The sequence below is a fragment of the Giraffa tippelskirchi genome, chromosome 13, assembly GCF_054371585.1.
Source record: "Giraffa tippelskirchi isolate mGirTip1 chromosome 13, T2T-mGirTip1v1.2.pri, whole genome shotgun sequence".
NCBI lineage: Eukaryota > Metazoa > Chordata > Mammalia > Artiodactyla > Giraffidae > Giraffa > Giraffa tippelskirchi.
The window spans coordinates 47,176,026-47,192,514 of record NC_137287.1 but is presented as its reverse complement, the minus strand read 5'-3'; the positions used below and the strand labels follow the sequence as shown (position 1 = coordinate 47,192,514).

The window sequence follows — 16,489 nt, the reverse complement described above, 5'->3', positions numbered from 1 at the left end:
ATGGTTCATTCTGAAAGATTGGTCTTATTCTTTGAGGCCAGCTAACTATATTTCCACTTTCTGCCTGTTCTCCCATGTGGTAACCTTGTCTTTGTAAAGGGGTTGACTTAACCTTCAGCAAGGTAGTTCTAGGTCAGTCTAGTAATGTTTTCTTTTCTAGTGTTCCATCTTGGGTAGTGGAGGCATTCCCACAATTGACTGACTAATTTGAATTGTGCTCTCTTTGGGAAATCAGTATTTCTGGATTTAAGGAAGTGGAATAGAATCACTCATCTTGGCCAAGAATCTGGGTCCTTGATTGCGTTTTTTCACCAGGAAACCGTGCATTGAGCATCCTTGGCTGTATGCCCATGGCTCTTTTTTCCTGTTTTATCAATTGTTCCTTGTGTTTTGCTCCTTGCTAGTGAAGTGTGGTTTCCTGGGAGTGAAGAAACACCTTGAAGTAATATGCATTTTGTAGGTTCCTTTGACTCTTCCTCTCTGCCTAGACAGGAATTGCATTTTGTTTCCAGATGCATTCCCAATGACTAACATGATCCCTGGCATATGGGAAGCACTCTGTGAAGCTTGTTGAATGAGGAAAGGAAACAGGGCCCCTGGCATTATCTATTTTCTCTGAAAGGGGGCAGTATCATGTTTTCACAATGAACCATTCCTTCCTCCTTTTTTCCATAGCAGGAAAATTCACCTCTCTGAAGGTGATTTTTATTTCCAACTCTCTGAAGGTACCTGGGATTCTGAAGGTCATTTGTTGCTTTGGCTTGGTTATTGGAACAACCATATCATGCATCTTTCGATCTCTTCTTGAAATTCTGAAACAGGCTGTGATCCAATGTGGGATTATTTCCCTCTACTTCTTCAGGGGTCCCTGACCTCTGGGATCTAAACGCCTGGTGATCTGATGTGGAGCTGTGCAATAATAATAGAAATAAAGTGCACAATTAAAGTAATATGCTTGAATCATCCCCAAACCATCTCCCTGCTCCCTGGCTCATTGAAAAATTGTCTTCCACAACACTGATCCCTGGTGCCAAAAAAGTTGGGAACCACTGCTCTACTTCACCTTATAAACAGCCTGCACCCCCAGTGTGGTTGGTGTACTACCCTGGGACCACTTGTGGATTCTGACCCCTTCCACTCCCAAGCACACATGATCACATACTTCTTTTGGCAAGGGGAATTGGAGGCCCATCTTCTTCCTGCTCACTCAGATCTTACCTCTCCCTAGTGGCCCAAATCCAGTGAACTCCTAGCATGACTTTCTCATAATACAGATGGGGCTTGGAAGCCCCAAGTGTCACTCGGCACTAACTGTTTCCTTTCTTTGTTACTATACACTAATACACAGGTTCTCAAACATTAGCATTTATCAGAATCACCTGAAGGGCTTGTTATAACAGATTCCTGGGCCCCACCCCCCAAGTTTCTGATTCGGTAGGTCTGGGGTGGAGCCTGAAAGTTTGCATTTTTAGCACGTTCTCAGGTGAGGTTGATGATGATGATTCTGGGACAAGGTATAGGAAATGACGAGGCTGGCAGCTCTTCATCCTGGCAGCACGTTGGAATCACCTGGGACAAATTCCAATCTTTGCAATGCTCAGGTACCAATTTAATCAGAATTGCTGAATGTGGAACCCACACATTGATAGTTGTAGGGGAAACCATCCTTTCCTCTCCTGGAATTACTACAGGTCTATAAAATAGACTCTTCTGCCTTCCTGGCAGTATTGGAGACAAATATGTCTCTGAGATGGTGTACTTTTAAAAGGCCAATAGACCATATTCCTTTATAACCATGGTTCTCAAGGTGTAGTCCCTGGAACAGTTTTTTTTTTCAGCATCACCTGGGCCCCATACCGGACAGATCCGATAAGTCAGAAACTTGGGTTGTGCAGCCCAGCAGTCTAATTCACAGCTCTCTAGGTGATTCTACTGCTGTTGCTAAGTTGCTTCAGTCGTGTCCGACTCTGTGCAACCCCATAGACGGCAGCCCACCAGGCTCCCCTGTCCCTGGGATTCTCCAGGCAAGAACACTGGAGTGTGTTGCCATTTCCTTCTCCAATGCATGAAAGTGAAAAGTGAAAGTGAAGTGGCTCAGTCGTGTCTGACTCTTAGCGACCCCATGGGCTGCAGCCTACTAGGCTCCTCTGTCCATGGGATTTTCCAGGCAAGAGTACTGGAGTGGGTTGCCACTGCCTTCTCTGCTAGGTGATTCTGATGTGCCCTCAGTATTGAGAACCACAGTTCTGTTAGATGGATAGGGGGGTTGATAGTTCAATCAGTCATTCTCAACCATAGCTGTGCAGTAGAGTAACCTGTGGAGCTCTGACATCTGTGCATTCTCCAGCCTCAGATATTCTGATTGAATTGTCCCTGGTGGGCATCCATTATTTTTAAAACACCACATTTGATTCTCTTGTGCAGCCAGTGTTGTGTAATGACTGAGATAAATATTTCTTTGTAACCAGTTAACCTACTGTTTGCAATGGCTGTGGTTCTATTCCCACATGAGCCAATTAGATCTTCTGGCTGATCAGATTTGTCATGAATGGATATGATGGTCAAAGTAACTACTATAGACTGAAAGTTTGTGTCCTCTCAAAATAGAAATTGAAATCTCAGTCCCTGAGATGATGGGGCTGTGGGGCCTTTGGTAGTTGATTAAGTCAGGAGCGCAGAACCCACATGAATGGAGTTAGTGCCCTTATGAAACAGATCCCAAGAGTTCCTCCGCCCCTTCTACCATGTGAGATCAGAGAGAGATGATAGCTTCCATAAACCAAGCTCTCACCAGACACCGAATCTGCTCCCACCTTGATCTTGGACTTTCCAGTCTCCAGAAGTATGAGAAATAAGTTTAGGTTGTTTATTAGACACTTAGTCTATGGTATTCTGTTATAGCAGCCTGAATGGACTAAGACAATCACCAACACCTTGCCCTGTGGAGAGTTGGGGTGAAGTTGTATGGGAAGTGTCCTGTGTGGAATGTACACTGACAAACACTGAGAGTAAGAGAAATGTAACAGAGGTTTTGAGGAATTACAATACAGAAAGGGACAGAGGTTGTGATAAGTTCACTGCAAAAATTGTCATACACCTATGCAATGTGTCTCTGCTGCTCTGAACACCAAGAGGTTGCTTTATTTCCTGATCCTTGAACCTAGACAGGCAGGTGCCTTGAATGGATGAACAGAATGCGGCAGAAGTGATGTGGTGCCTGTCTTCTGATTAAACCTCCAAATGCCTTGTGTGCATATATGTCTCTCTTGAATGCTGTATGGTCAGGCCATTCAAGGTGGCTGTTCTCTTGCTCTCTGTATACTCCCTGCTTGAGCAGTCCCTTATGCATTCACATGACTCTCCAATCCTCTCAATTATGGGGCTTAGTCCCCCGATAACTGAAGAACCCACAGGATGTCAATTCCCCTATACATAGTAGCATCCTACCCCCAAGTAGCTAAGACTTCTGCCTCGTCCTGCCCACTGTCTGCCACACACAGCAAGGGGCTGCACTCAGACCCTTTGTTCAGTAAACCATGGATGTCTCTGTCACTGCCTCTGGGCTCCTTGTTTGGTCTTGAGACCGGGCACCTACAGGGCTTGCAGGCCTGTGGAGTGCTGCCCAATAGACCCCCACTGCCATTATGAGAAAAAGTTCAGTGTAGGCTGCTGGACAATGAAAGACCACCTGGGACAGAGCTGATCTGAGCTGAGGTCATCCTAGGTCAGCAACCTTCATCACTCCAACAGCTGATGTGGACACATGAGATAGCCCAGATGGAAACAAGAGAACCAATCAGCTGAACTTAGCCTAAATTGCTAACCAGTAGAACCATGAGCCAAAGAAGTGAGTACTGTTTGAAGACACTAAATTTGGGGTAGTTTGTAAAGCACTAATGCCTAAATGATACAGATAATCTAAAAATAATCTGTGTTGTGCTCAGTCATGTCTGACTGTTTGTGACTCCATGGTTTGTAGCTCGCCAGGGGAATCCCTCTGTCCATGGGATTCTCCTGGCAACAATACTGGAGTAGGTTGCTGTGCCCTTTTCCAGGGGATCTTCCTGACCCAGGAATCGAACCCATATCTCCTGTGTTAGCAGGCAGGTTCTTTACCCACTGAACACCTGGAAAGCCCCATCTAAGTGTTCTTAATCTGAACCTATGAGCCTTAACATAAGGCTTAATGGTTTACAAACAATTACATTTAGGGGAAGAGAGAGAATGTGTACAGTGCCTGGAATTAGCATTCATTCCTTTGACAGCTTAGGATATAAAAATCAAAACCTTTAAAAAACACATATTCAACTAAGAATAAAAAATTATTTTTGTCAGGAAGGGAGGGGATCTTTTGTGATTCAGAGGAGACAGGAGACCAGTGTTTCTTTGGTAGCAGAAAACCTGTGACACTGAACAGGAGAGAAGAGTTATAACATTAGGCTAGTGAACTTTAGAGCTATATAAAGAGGGCCTATAACTTAGTCAAAGAGGTCATAAAATTTGTTGGGGTTGGATATTAAATGAAAGAGTTTCATCAGCCTGCCTAGTCTCTTAATCTTCTCTTTAACTGTAGGATACCCCTCTTTGTGTATTACAGCAGTTGTTTTCTTCATCAGTGCAGATTGATTGATTTATTTTTCTGATAAAATCTGTAGCTCTCTTTTGGTTCTGAAAGGAATTATTGATGGCCAAGCTCCACCTCAAGTTCAAAATCCATAATCCTAAAATTAAAAACACAATTTAAAGTGCCTATGGAGAATGATAAATATGCAGAGTGCAACTTTAAGGATGTTGAGAAGCGATTTGGGCCATTAATAGAAAAGGTCTGTGCTGTGCTAAGTCGCTTCAGCTGTGTCTGATGCTTTGTGATCTCATGGATTGTAGCCTACCTGGCTCCTCTGTCCATGAGATTCTCTAGGCAAGAATACTGGAGTGGATTGCCAAGCCCTTCTCCAGGGCATCTTTCCAACTCAGGGATAGAACCTGCATCTCTTGTGTCTCCTGCATTGGCAGGAAGGTTCCTTACCACTAGCACAACCTGGGAAACTCCAGAAAAGAGCTACTAAGTGTACTAAGTGCCAAATATTTTATGTATGTCATTTTATTTACTTTTCAAAAATGCACTACAAAGTAGTCGCTGTTATCTTCATTTTTTAGGTGAGGACACTAAAACGGAAGATTAGGAAGACAGTGAATCAGAGTACTTTGAATTCAAGAAACAAAACCAAATTCCAATGTCTTAAACAATATTAATAGTAGATCATGTAGTTGAAAAGTGGTGAGATAATACAAGCTTCAGGTTTAATCAGGGCTTTGGCTCCTTCAATTTGAGATTCTTTAAGTTTAGCCATTCTTCCTGTGTCAGCTTTGTCTTTCAGGTGTCTCATTTTATGGTAGTGGCTGGAGCTTTAAGTCTCTGAACTGCATACCACACCACCCTTAAGAAAAGAAAACAATCAATGTATGAGAAGTTTAAGCTCTACTGGGCTAGAACAAACTTAGGTCACATGTCCACTTTTGATCAATCACTATGGCTATAAGAAAACCATATGCTAATTGGCTCCATGCCTAAAAGACACAGTGACAACAGGCTTATATTGACTGGTTTAAATGATCATGAATCACCCCATGAACCATGGTCGAGGCCATTCACATCCAAAACCCTTAGCTCCTGTGCAAATAGCAGAAGGAACAGAGACTGATATTACCCACCTTGATTAGTAAGTGGAAGGGAAAGCATTTGAACCCCTTTTTACTCCAAGTCCAACCCCATGTTCTTTCTTGAATGCCTACCCTGTCTTTATTCAGGAAGTAAGACTTGAACTAACTGGGCCTTCAGGGTTGGACCTAGGGAGGTGATCTGCTTTTGAGGTCTGGGAATGAAAAGCATGATTGTGTGTGAACTCAGAATTAACAGTATGGGCTGTGCCTCCCTCCATTGGTAGGGTTATTAGAAGACTAGCAGTCGTTTGTTCTACTATCCTGACAATTTAGGGAATTTTCATAAGCAGCGATTTTTGTAAAGGAGGGGTTAAAATGACTACTTAGACGTTGAGGATCCATCTGTAATAATGCATGTTGGCAGAAGGAAGACAAAGCTACGATTCAGCTGCTAGGTCCTGGTGATGTCATAAACACTTATGACAGCAGTAGAACTTTAAGATTGAATTACCTTCTTTGTACCCACTGAAGGAGTGAGCCTTGTTATGTATAACACATTGTGTAAGCTAAACAGTGTTTTTGTGGTTTTCACATGGTGCTTGGGAAGAAGGGAACTTGATCTGTGAACCCAGAAGATCATGAATCTGATATGTGGAAAGACAATTTAACCTCTCAAATTGCTTTGGTCTCTGATACGTATTTCTAAAATTAAATAAATTAATATGTGCTGACATTTCCCTAACTTAATCTTAAGGCATCACAGTTTGATTAATCTAATGAGGAGTTCCAAATTGAACACTTCATTGTGTAACTAATAATGTTATAGTTCAAGATCATAGACTCAGTTAATGATTCAAATCCATTAAAAAGCATTGGTTGAAGTGCTCATAGTAGGCAAGGGGATTGAATCAAATGTTTGTTTGTTTTTTTTTTCCCCTCTCTCTTAGCAATGGAAAATTTTATAGAAATATTACCAACTGAGTATTCCAGGTATACTCATGGCCAGTTTATATAGGATTCGACTTTACAAGCCAAACATACCAGATATGCAAATCAGAAAGACTGTGGACAATAGATAATAGATAATCCCTCCAAAGCCAAAGAGAAAATGGGGTTAACAGAACAGATTATTGGAAAATATTAAATAAGCTTTTAAAAATCTTTTTACATTTTTTATACTTTTATTTTTAGTTGATATGGAAGTAAGTTTTACTTTAAAAGTAAGATTTATTTGTTTCTCCTTACATGTTTTTTTCCAGACAATTCAGGGTGACTAAGAAATTGAGTCACATTTTGCCTTAATTCATATACAGTTGTTGAGAAGACAGTTACTTCAATCATCAAAAAAAAAATCAAAACTTGTTTCAGTTACAGTTTTATAAGTTGTTACTGAAAAAAAAATTTAAAAACCTGTAAAAGCCCTTTGGCATATCTGTGGTTGCTTACAGTAGAGCTGAATGTGAAATTAAATCCGAGTTAAGGACAATCCAAAGATTCACCAAGAGAACACCTGAATCACTGCTGACAAAATGTTCTTAGGTGTTAACTACTCTTAGGTTAATGCTCCAGATTGAAAAATGTTATGTGCTTCATTAATTTAAATCACATACACATAAGAAAATCGTATAAATAAAAGATTATCTAACTTCAAGATTGCTATACTGAGTATCTAATGTTAGTAGATTGATTACTCCAGGGCTTGATGCTATCAAATATAATTAAGACCTTTCCTTATATAAACTATTCTTTCTTTTTATAATTTTTTCCTGATTAATTCTTACATAATATAAATAAAAAGCATTTAACCCATTCAGATGTGCACAGGGATTTTGTTCCCCTAATAACTTAGATATTAAAAGAAAAACATTGTTTGATCAGTTCTTGCACCACTTTTGAGTAATGATATTCTAACCTATTCATTCCAGAGATGGTTCAAAAGAGCAAATATGAAAATAAGAAAGGCTTGCACCAAATATGAAATATGCCCCAAATATGAAAATAAGGAAAGGCTATTTTTTTAAATAGTAATTTATTGTTGGACATTTAGATTGTTTCTGATTTTCACTGTTGTAATCTATACTCCTAAATAAATATTTGATACTTATTTTTATAAAAAAAAAGGTAAGACTTTTAAATGACAAGTTCTTGCTGTATTGACTTTCACCTTTTCAAGGAGACTTGTGACTTCTTCATATGTGACAATTCCCTTTATGTTTACTTCCCCACAGTTTTTTTTTCACCAAAGGTAGACTCTTGGCTTGGCGTGAACCGAACTGGCTAGCCTAAGCTTGGCTGCACAGTGGTGCCAACCCAAATAGATAAAACCTGTGAATTTTTCCCCAGCCCACAAGTCCTTATCTAGTGTGAATGGAATGCAGAGATTATTAATGATGTACTTTGAAGCCTCTTGCCCTGAGGGCACTGATTCAAATCCTGCCTATACCTAAGATGTAAGTCCTGAAAAAATGTTATTGCAGACTGAGGACTGAGCAGTCAACTATGTGAAATGAGTTGGTGGTTTGAGTCAAGAACTCAGTTGACCAGAGTCCAATTCACAAAAACCACCAATACAATTTATGCCCTTGTTGGCAGTGTCTTCAAGAGAGTGACTCAATGCCAAGTGGCTAAGTGGTCAACTTCTCTGACATTGCTTGTGCAGCTCACACAAAAAAACTTGCTTTTTGGCTAATTCTGGTGTTCCTACTTAGAAGAAATGAAAATGCTCGCTTCCATGAAGTTGATTTTCAGAAGAGTTTTATTATAATGAGGATGTGTTTTATAAAGCAACTCCTTGGCCTAGAGAGATTTGTGCCTGTAGGCTTTAAAGAGAGCTCAGGTTTGCACAACTATATAATAGATTTTGATAGATGATCAGATATTGGGCATGGGGTGGAGAAAATAAAACTACAGGTTTCTAGCTCAGCTGAAATCCAGTATTCAAGCAACAATGAGAAATAATTAATCTGTCTTTTAAAAGGTAATTTTGAATTTAGAATTTGATGGATGCTTGAAATTAAAAGGAAGAAATCAATATTTAATATAGCACGGCTGTGAGGGAGTTATTTTATCTTACAAAGTGTAAGTACGTCTGACTACCACTGCCATCACATAAGAAACAGAACCACGTGTAGAATTCAGTTTCTAAAATACTCCTGTTAAGTGTGCTTCCTTCCTTTCAACCACCTTCCTTTTCTTCTATTTTACCTTCCTCATTTAAAAATTAAAACAATTTTCTTTAAAAAAAACAAAACTTCAATCCTGAGATCAGATCACATCCAATGCTTGGAAGAGAGATTGAGGAAAAACTTTCTATTTAAACTGCTGATTCAGGCCAAAGCAAACTGAGGTTCTACCATCTGTAGTTCTACACTGTTTTTGTTTGTTTGTTTTTAGAATTTGAGTTTATTCTTCATTTAATTTTTAAAACACTACTATAGTCGAATACTAAAAACAATAGCAAGCAGTGAGTATATTAGGGTTAGAGTCCTTTGCTCAATCACTACTGCAAATAAAATGCCAGTGGTGTTATTCACTGGCCCATTAAGAGCTCTGACACTGAACACCTCAGGGCTGTCCCTGGGAGGTAGATGAGCCACATGAGCTGGATGGGTGACACAGGGACAGAGAGAGCAGTGCCTGCTGGAGCTGGGGATGGGGCAGCTTGCACAGGGTAGACACAGTGGTGCTGACAGGCACAGGGTGGTAACTGCTCTGCCCAAACCTTTACTAAAAAATCTTTTCTTTCTCTCAGGTAAGAGCATCACACACACACACACACCCGAGTAACTCCTTTTGGTTTGTTCGCCTCTCACCTCAACCCCCTTCCATTCTAAACTCCTAGCATATCTCTGCAGCACCTTGACTCCCAGGTACCTTACACCTAAGACAAGAACAGTCTTCCTTCATTGTTGTCAAGAATCCCATTGTCCCCAGAAAATGTAACACAGCTATTCATACAATCAATGGCTCCTACAAAACATAGTCTACTGGAGAAAGAAATGGCAACCCACTGCAGTATTTTTGCCTGGAGAACATCCATGGACAGTATGAAAAGGCAAAAAGATAATGACACTGGAAGATGAAGCCCCCAGGTCAGAAGGTGTCCAATATGCTACAGGGAAAAGTGGAGAGCGATGACTAATAGCTTCAGAAAGAATGAAGCCGCTGGGCCAAAGCAGAAATGATGCTGAGCTGTAGATGTGTCTGGTGGTAAAGGTGAAGTCCAGTGCTGGAAAGAACAGTATTGCATAGGAACTTGTCGTGTTGGAGAAGACTCGTGAGAGTCCCTTGGAGCAAGATCAAACCACTCAATCCTAAAGGAAATCAACCCTGAATATTCATTGGAAGGACTGATGCTGAGCTCCTTGGCAGGCAGATTCTTTTCCTCTGTATTACTGCATCGTAACTGCCCCACTCTTGAAAAGATGAGGACAGAGAACAGCCACCACAGCCACGAGAAGTGTCCATCCAGAGGAGGCTGCCCTGATGGGGGCAAGGACCTTTGGTCCAGGAACACACCCCTGAGATGATCTTGAGGAGAGGCAGCCGGAAGGTTCAGTCCCTTTCTCACTTCCCCCTTCACCCCTTTTCCTCCAGGGCTTATTGGGTGAACTCAACTGGTGGGTGAGGGATCATGTATAGAGCAGAATAAGGTCTGGAGGGGCAGATGTAAGACAGTTGCTAACAGATAGGAAATTTGACAGAACACTTCAACAGGTGTGGTTGTAGGCTCTTGTCTTCTTCCATCTTCCAGACTCTTCCAACCTGGAAGCCAAGTGCAGTGTTTCCTTTTGCAGTCCTCTTTCATCCAAAGTAGAAAAATTTCCAATTGCCTTTGTAAGAAGTGTGGATAAGGGGCCAGGAGATGTGGTGGAGAAAAATGCACCTACTTGGCAAATGAGACCAGAAATGAAATGAAAATCTAGAATATCACATTAACTTAAGATTTTAGAAATTAGGCAAATGTTCTAATAAGCAAATGCATAAATACAGGATGAAAAATTGGGTTTCTTTTAAGTAAGTGAGAAAATAATCTTAGCCATCATGGATCAAATATCAACTATGAGTCAGCACAAATGAGCAGTTGTTACCAGAGAGAGCAGAAGGCAGAAAGTAAATTTTGGAATCTGTGTTGAGAAATACAAGTCATGGTTAAAAGGCATGTTTAAGTACTGGGTAAAGTTGAGAGAACTTGGAGAGCATCCAGATGTGAAACAAGTTGCTTTAGAAAATATATTATGCTGTTTGAGGTTGAGTTTTGAATTTTATATTATATCAGCTAACACCTGCTGCTGATTCTAGTTACCTACTTAGTAGACCGTGTGTGAAATAAACTAGTTTTAGAAACTTGGCCATTGAAGCAGATCAAGTTTTACAGGATAAACTTATATCTCTTGCCATATAGTACCACTGTGCTTTTAATTCTAGTTACCTTGTATTTATTAACTTTTTTGACTTAGTACATATTTTGAGATAATGGGAGATCAACTTGGCATCAGGCTGACATTAATAATTAAAGATGTATTGGATATAAATCATCTAATACAAATTCTTACTAAAAAAAAAAATAGCTGCTTTTAATTTGCAAATATCCTTCACCTTCACTCAGTATACCAGGTAGGCTTTGAGAGTCATCATAATCTATTGCACAAATTGTCTATTTTTATTTTGGAAGGCTTTAAAATTCACACTTTTCATTTAAGAGGCTATACTGAAAAAGCTTTATAGTCTCATCAAAATCTTTATATAGTAAAATGTATAATTTACTTTCAGCTAAACTCCAGAAGTTTGTGGACATGCCAGTTGGAAAGCATTATTCTTTATGAACACTGCTAAGAAGATGAGGATGGGAGAACCTCTCCAAGGTTCTTGATGCTAACTGAGCAAAGCATGATGGGCATTTCCTAAGTTCTATCTTATTTTTTTTATGGGCAACACTATTACTAGGGTTGTCTATATCTGCAAACTACTTTCAAGAATTATTAGTTATAAAAGAAAAATAAAAGATTGAATCGACCCTCCATATGATGTTAAATAGTTGGTTTAATGGATTTTAAATGACTTGTTTTGGAAGCATATTTAAAACACAATACCCAAAAAATATATGTGGTACATCCATATCAAGCGTTCACATTTTTCAAAGAAATGTCCACACGTTTTCACTCTATTGAAGCTATGTCCTATCAAATGTTGCCAGGCTGGATTATTAGTTATAAAAGAAATTATTAGTTCAAGAATTATTAGTTATAAAAGAAAAATAAAAGATTGAATCGACCCTCCATATGATGTTAAATAGTTGGTTTAATGGATTTTAAATGACTTGTTTTGGAAGCGTATTTAAAACACAATACCCAAAAAATATATGTGGTACATCCATATCAAGCGTTCACATTTTTCAAAGAAATGTCCACACATTTTCACTCTATTGAAGCTATGTCCTATCAAATGTTGCCAGGCTGAGATTTAAAACCCACGTGTTACAGAGATTTCCATTAGCATCACATTCACATATTTTGCTTATTTTAACAATTCTCTATTGAAAAGAAATTATGCACTAATGTTATTTACCATAGCCCTGAGCCAGACTACCATATATATAACTGCTGTGGTGATAATGAGTTTAGTACCAAGAAGACAGAGATATGAAAAATTCTGAAAAAGAAAATGCCTCAGTATGGGAGAAGACAAATGGCATAAAAGATCATCCAGCTACATGACGAAGTACAACAGACTCATTTTCCCCCTGCCAACCTTACCTAATTTGTTGGCAGTTAAAATTTTGTAAATATGATGTGTTTCAAACTGCCATTCTAAAGATCTTTAAAATTTATCTTTCTGTAAGTGTGTTGGCTACAGCAGAACACTTCTCTATCCTAAAGAACCTCAATAGTATTACATGGTAACTAGTGATGAGGGACTTTGATTTCTGAAGATGATTGATATTGATTTAATAAACTTCTATACACGTTTCAAAGATACATCTGGTGGACCTGTTCATGATATCACAGGGATTGGTTCTTTCCTTTCCCTACCCTTCCTTCTTCCAAAAGTTATCTGGCTCTTCCTCTCAAATTCCACCCCTCCCCCCTCTCTCTTTCTGTCTCCCTCTCAGTTATTGCTATCATTAGTTTTTCTTTGGCAAGATTTGTTCCAAATCTTCATCTATGCTTAAGAATAAAACCAATAATGACCCATGGAAAACAATCAGGGGAAAGGTATATATGTCTTGATTGTTGTTGTTTAGTCACCCAGTCATGTCCAACTCTTTTGTGATCGCATGGACTGTAGCCTGCCAGGCTCCTCTCTCCATGGGGTTTTCTAGGCAAGAATACTGGAGTGGGTTGCCGTTTCCTTCTCCAGTGGATTGAACCCAAATCTCCTGCTTGGCAGGTGGATTCCTTACCACTGAGCCATTGGGGAAGCCCAGGTCTTGATTGTGTAGATGCTAAATAATGCCAAGATGCTAATTGATGCTTTTGAACTGTGGTGTTGGAGAAGACTCTTGAGAGTCCTTTGGACTGCAAGGAGATCCAACCAGTCCATTCTAAAGGAGATCAGTCCTGGGTGTTCACTGGAAGGACTGATGTTGAAGCTGAAACTCCAATACTTTGGCCACCTCATGCGAAGAGCTGACTCATTGGAAAAGACCCTGATGCTGGGAAGGATTGGGGGCAGGAGGCGAAGGGGACATCAGAGGATGAGATGGTTGGATGGCATCACTGATTCAATGGACATGATTTTGGGTAAACTCTGGGAGTTGGTGATGGACAGGGAGGCCTGGAGTGCTGTGATTCATGGGGTCACAAAGAGTCAGACACAACTGAGCGACTGAACTGAACTGAACTGAAATAATGACAGTTATTTATTGCTGTTTTTTTCTGAATGCAGGATTATAGCTAACAATTGAGGTTGAGGTGATGGGACTCAGGCCAGTGTATACACAGACTGCTACAACTCTGTGTTCCCCAAGGTCCCTGAGCTGTCTCTCCAAGATCCAGGCATCTCAGGAGATGCCTCTCTGTTTCCTCTGGAGCCATTGATTCAGGTCCAGTCACACACCTAGTTGGTTGTACATAGAGGGGAATGAAGAGCTACCTAGTTGGGTAAGCCCCTCAAGGCAGACTCATGAAGGGAAACAACAGCCTACAACCATAAGAAGCAATTCCCCTATCGTGGCATAAATGGCAAAACACTTTTAGTTTGGTGATCCTTGTCCCAGCCTTTTGAAGTGATTATTATTAGCTTCATTTTATCATTGAGTGAGAATGAGTCTCTGAGCTATTATGTGACCTCACCAAGGTCACTTAGTTGCATAAATTTCAGCCACTCATTCATCATCAATATTGTCCATGGATATTTTAAAATTAATTTTTATTGGATTATAGGTGCTTTACAATATTGGGTTAGTTTCTGCTGTTCAGCAAAGTGAATCAACTATATGTGTACATATATCCTCTCTTTTTTGAGTTTCCTTCCCATTTAGGGCACCGCAGCACTGAGTAGAGTTCCCTGAGCTATACAATAGGTTCTCATAGTTAACTATTTTATAGGTAGTATCAATAGTGTATATATCAATCCTAATCTCTCAGTTCCTTCCACCTCTCCCTTTACCCCTTGGTGTCCACATGTTTATTCTCCATGTCTGCATCTCTCTTTTTTTTGCAAATAAGATCAGTGACACCATTTTTCTAGACTCCACATATATGCATTTTTTTTTAGTCTTTTGAAAAAAAATTTTAAATTGAAGGATAATTGCTTTACAGAATTTTGTGTTTTTCTGTCATATATCAACAAGAATCAGACATAGGTACACCATGTCTCTTCCCTCCCGAGTCTCCCTCTCCATCACACCCTTCAGCCTGTCACAGAGCCCCTGTTTGATAGACTCCACATATATGCTTTAATGTACACTATTTGTTTTTCTTATCTATGGATTTTTAAAGAAATAAAAACTTGCTCTAAGGTGAAAACTACTTTTATCAGAATTTAGATCAAAGAAGAAGCAAGAGCATTTAATTTAAAAGCAAATCAAAGCAACCTTAGCATCTGCTTGGAGCATCACTTGGCTAAGCTCAAAGGAAAGTGGCTACACAAAAGCTGTCATATTCACAAGCAGCCTGATCCCATCATTGCTTCCCTGTAAGTCCCCTCCTAATGAAGTTTTAATAAGTGATTTTTCATTCCACATTTACTCTATGTGTATAATCCTTTGGCATAATGTTAGGCATACGCTGGCATCCAGGGTAGTATTTTCAATATCTTCAGCTTGTTTAATTAATTACCTTTCTATGAATGTTCACATAACATCAAAAATATCCAAGTGGAAAATTAAAAATTAAGCCAGACACCTAGATATGCCTAAATATGTAGATGTTTGGAATGATAAACACCTGTGTTGAGCACATATCCATGTAGATAATATTTGTAGCCTGTGTGACCACTTGTGGTCCAATTTCATGTTATAGAATTAAAACATGATTATTTTTTAAAATAGGCTCAAATATTAATGCTATCATAAAGGTAAAGCAGTTTCCTGAGCAACATTCTTTTATTCAGTAGATAATTCAACTGAATGAACATATATATATATATATATATTTATATACATATATATTTTTTTTCCCATGAGACTGAATAAAGGTATTTTAACTCACACTGGAAAACAAAATCCCCAGTTTTAAATATTTTTGCATTTTCTAAATTGGTTTTGTAAACAAAAAGTCTCATTGATATCAGTGAAACAGTATAATGAGTGATGGGATTTTTGCTCTCCATTTAAATATCTTATTAATACCCAGACATAAAACATCCTTGTTTGTTTCACATAGAAACTGCAAGTTTACTTTGTTTGAAAAATGGGGAAATAAACTCCTGTTTCAGACTTCTCTTTGTTGTTCTAGCTGTGTGTCATTGACACTGGCGTGACTTGTCATGGGAAGGGGTAATGAGGCAAGACTGGGATTGTAACAATTATTAACCTGCAAATCTGCTGTGGCAAAGTCAATTCCAGCTAGAGTGACATTTCTAAGTATCTCAGGAAATAGTACTCTTGTTTGAACTACTCACTTTATTAATTTGATTTGATGAATATGAGAGAGATTAATAACTTTTAAATATAAAGAGTAGCCATGTATCTTTAATTGTGCATTTCACATGGATCCATAGATTGGACGCTGCACCTCCCTCCCAGCCCCCCTGTCTATTTGGTGGTAATTTATTTAGCTGGGAAAGCTTGTGTTTGGTGTAGCATCTGGTTTTCAGTGATATCCTGCTGGTCTTATCCAATTTTCCAGCTGGGAGCGTGAGGCATAGGGAGGTCGAATGACTTGCCTAAAGGTCACCTGGTAGCTCAACTGGGATTATAACTCAGAATCTTTCTGATTTTCCCATCCTTTGCTCACTGGACCACAAAACTCCCTTGATCCCATCTTCTCAAGCTTGCCTGAGCAGGAAGTAATGTTTAGGCCTGGAAAAAGCAATCCCAAATTAAATACTGGCCACTATCATCTTCTTTAAAACGTGTTTCAGACTTGCATTGATGGGACTCTAAGGGAATCTCTCTTTTTCATTCTAACACTGGAGGAGATTGCTATTCATGGGAATGTTGTTTTTCCCACTGGTAACCTTGTGAAGGTTCATAGTTATTGCTCAGATGCTGACTGTGGTTGAAATGTTTTGAGAACGCCAGTGACTTGATGCTTGTCAAGTTACAGTTACTTATATGTATAATCAGCCTTGTACATTATACACCCGACACATGGTACTTGCCTATTAAATTAAAAAAAATCCACCTGGCTTATCCTATTTTAGAATTTCTAGACTTACCGTT

At 39.3% G+C, this 16,489-nt stretch overlaps 2 long non-coding RNA genes across 3 annotated transcripts in view; one reads left to right on the top strand and one right to left on the bottom strand.

The window, feature by feature from the left end:
* Positions 1-3,576: 3,576 nt before the first annotated feature.
* LOC145531567 (uncharacterized) overlaps positions 3,577-16,489 on the top strand; it is a 112,397-nt gene continuing 99,484 nt past the window's right edge. The window contains exon 1 of one of the 2 annotated variants that reach the window (XR_014072538.1): positions 3,577-3,847. This is a non-coding gene — a long non-coding RNA (uncharacterized LOC145531567). The remainder of the gene's footprint in view (positions 3,848-16,489) is intronic. The other variant, XR_014072537.1, reaches the window with a different exon arrangement.
* LOC145531568 (uncharacterized) lies at positions 4,326-6,130 on the bottom strand. Its single transcript, XR_014072539.1, has 2 exons — positions 5,713-6,130; positions 4,326-5,438 (listed from the first exon to the last, which is right to left on the bottom strand). It is a non-coding gene; the product is annotated as an uncharacterized LOC145531568 (long non-coding RNA).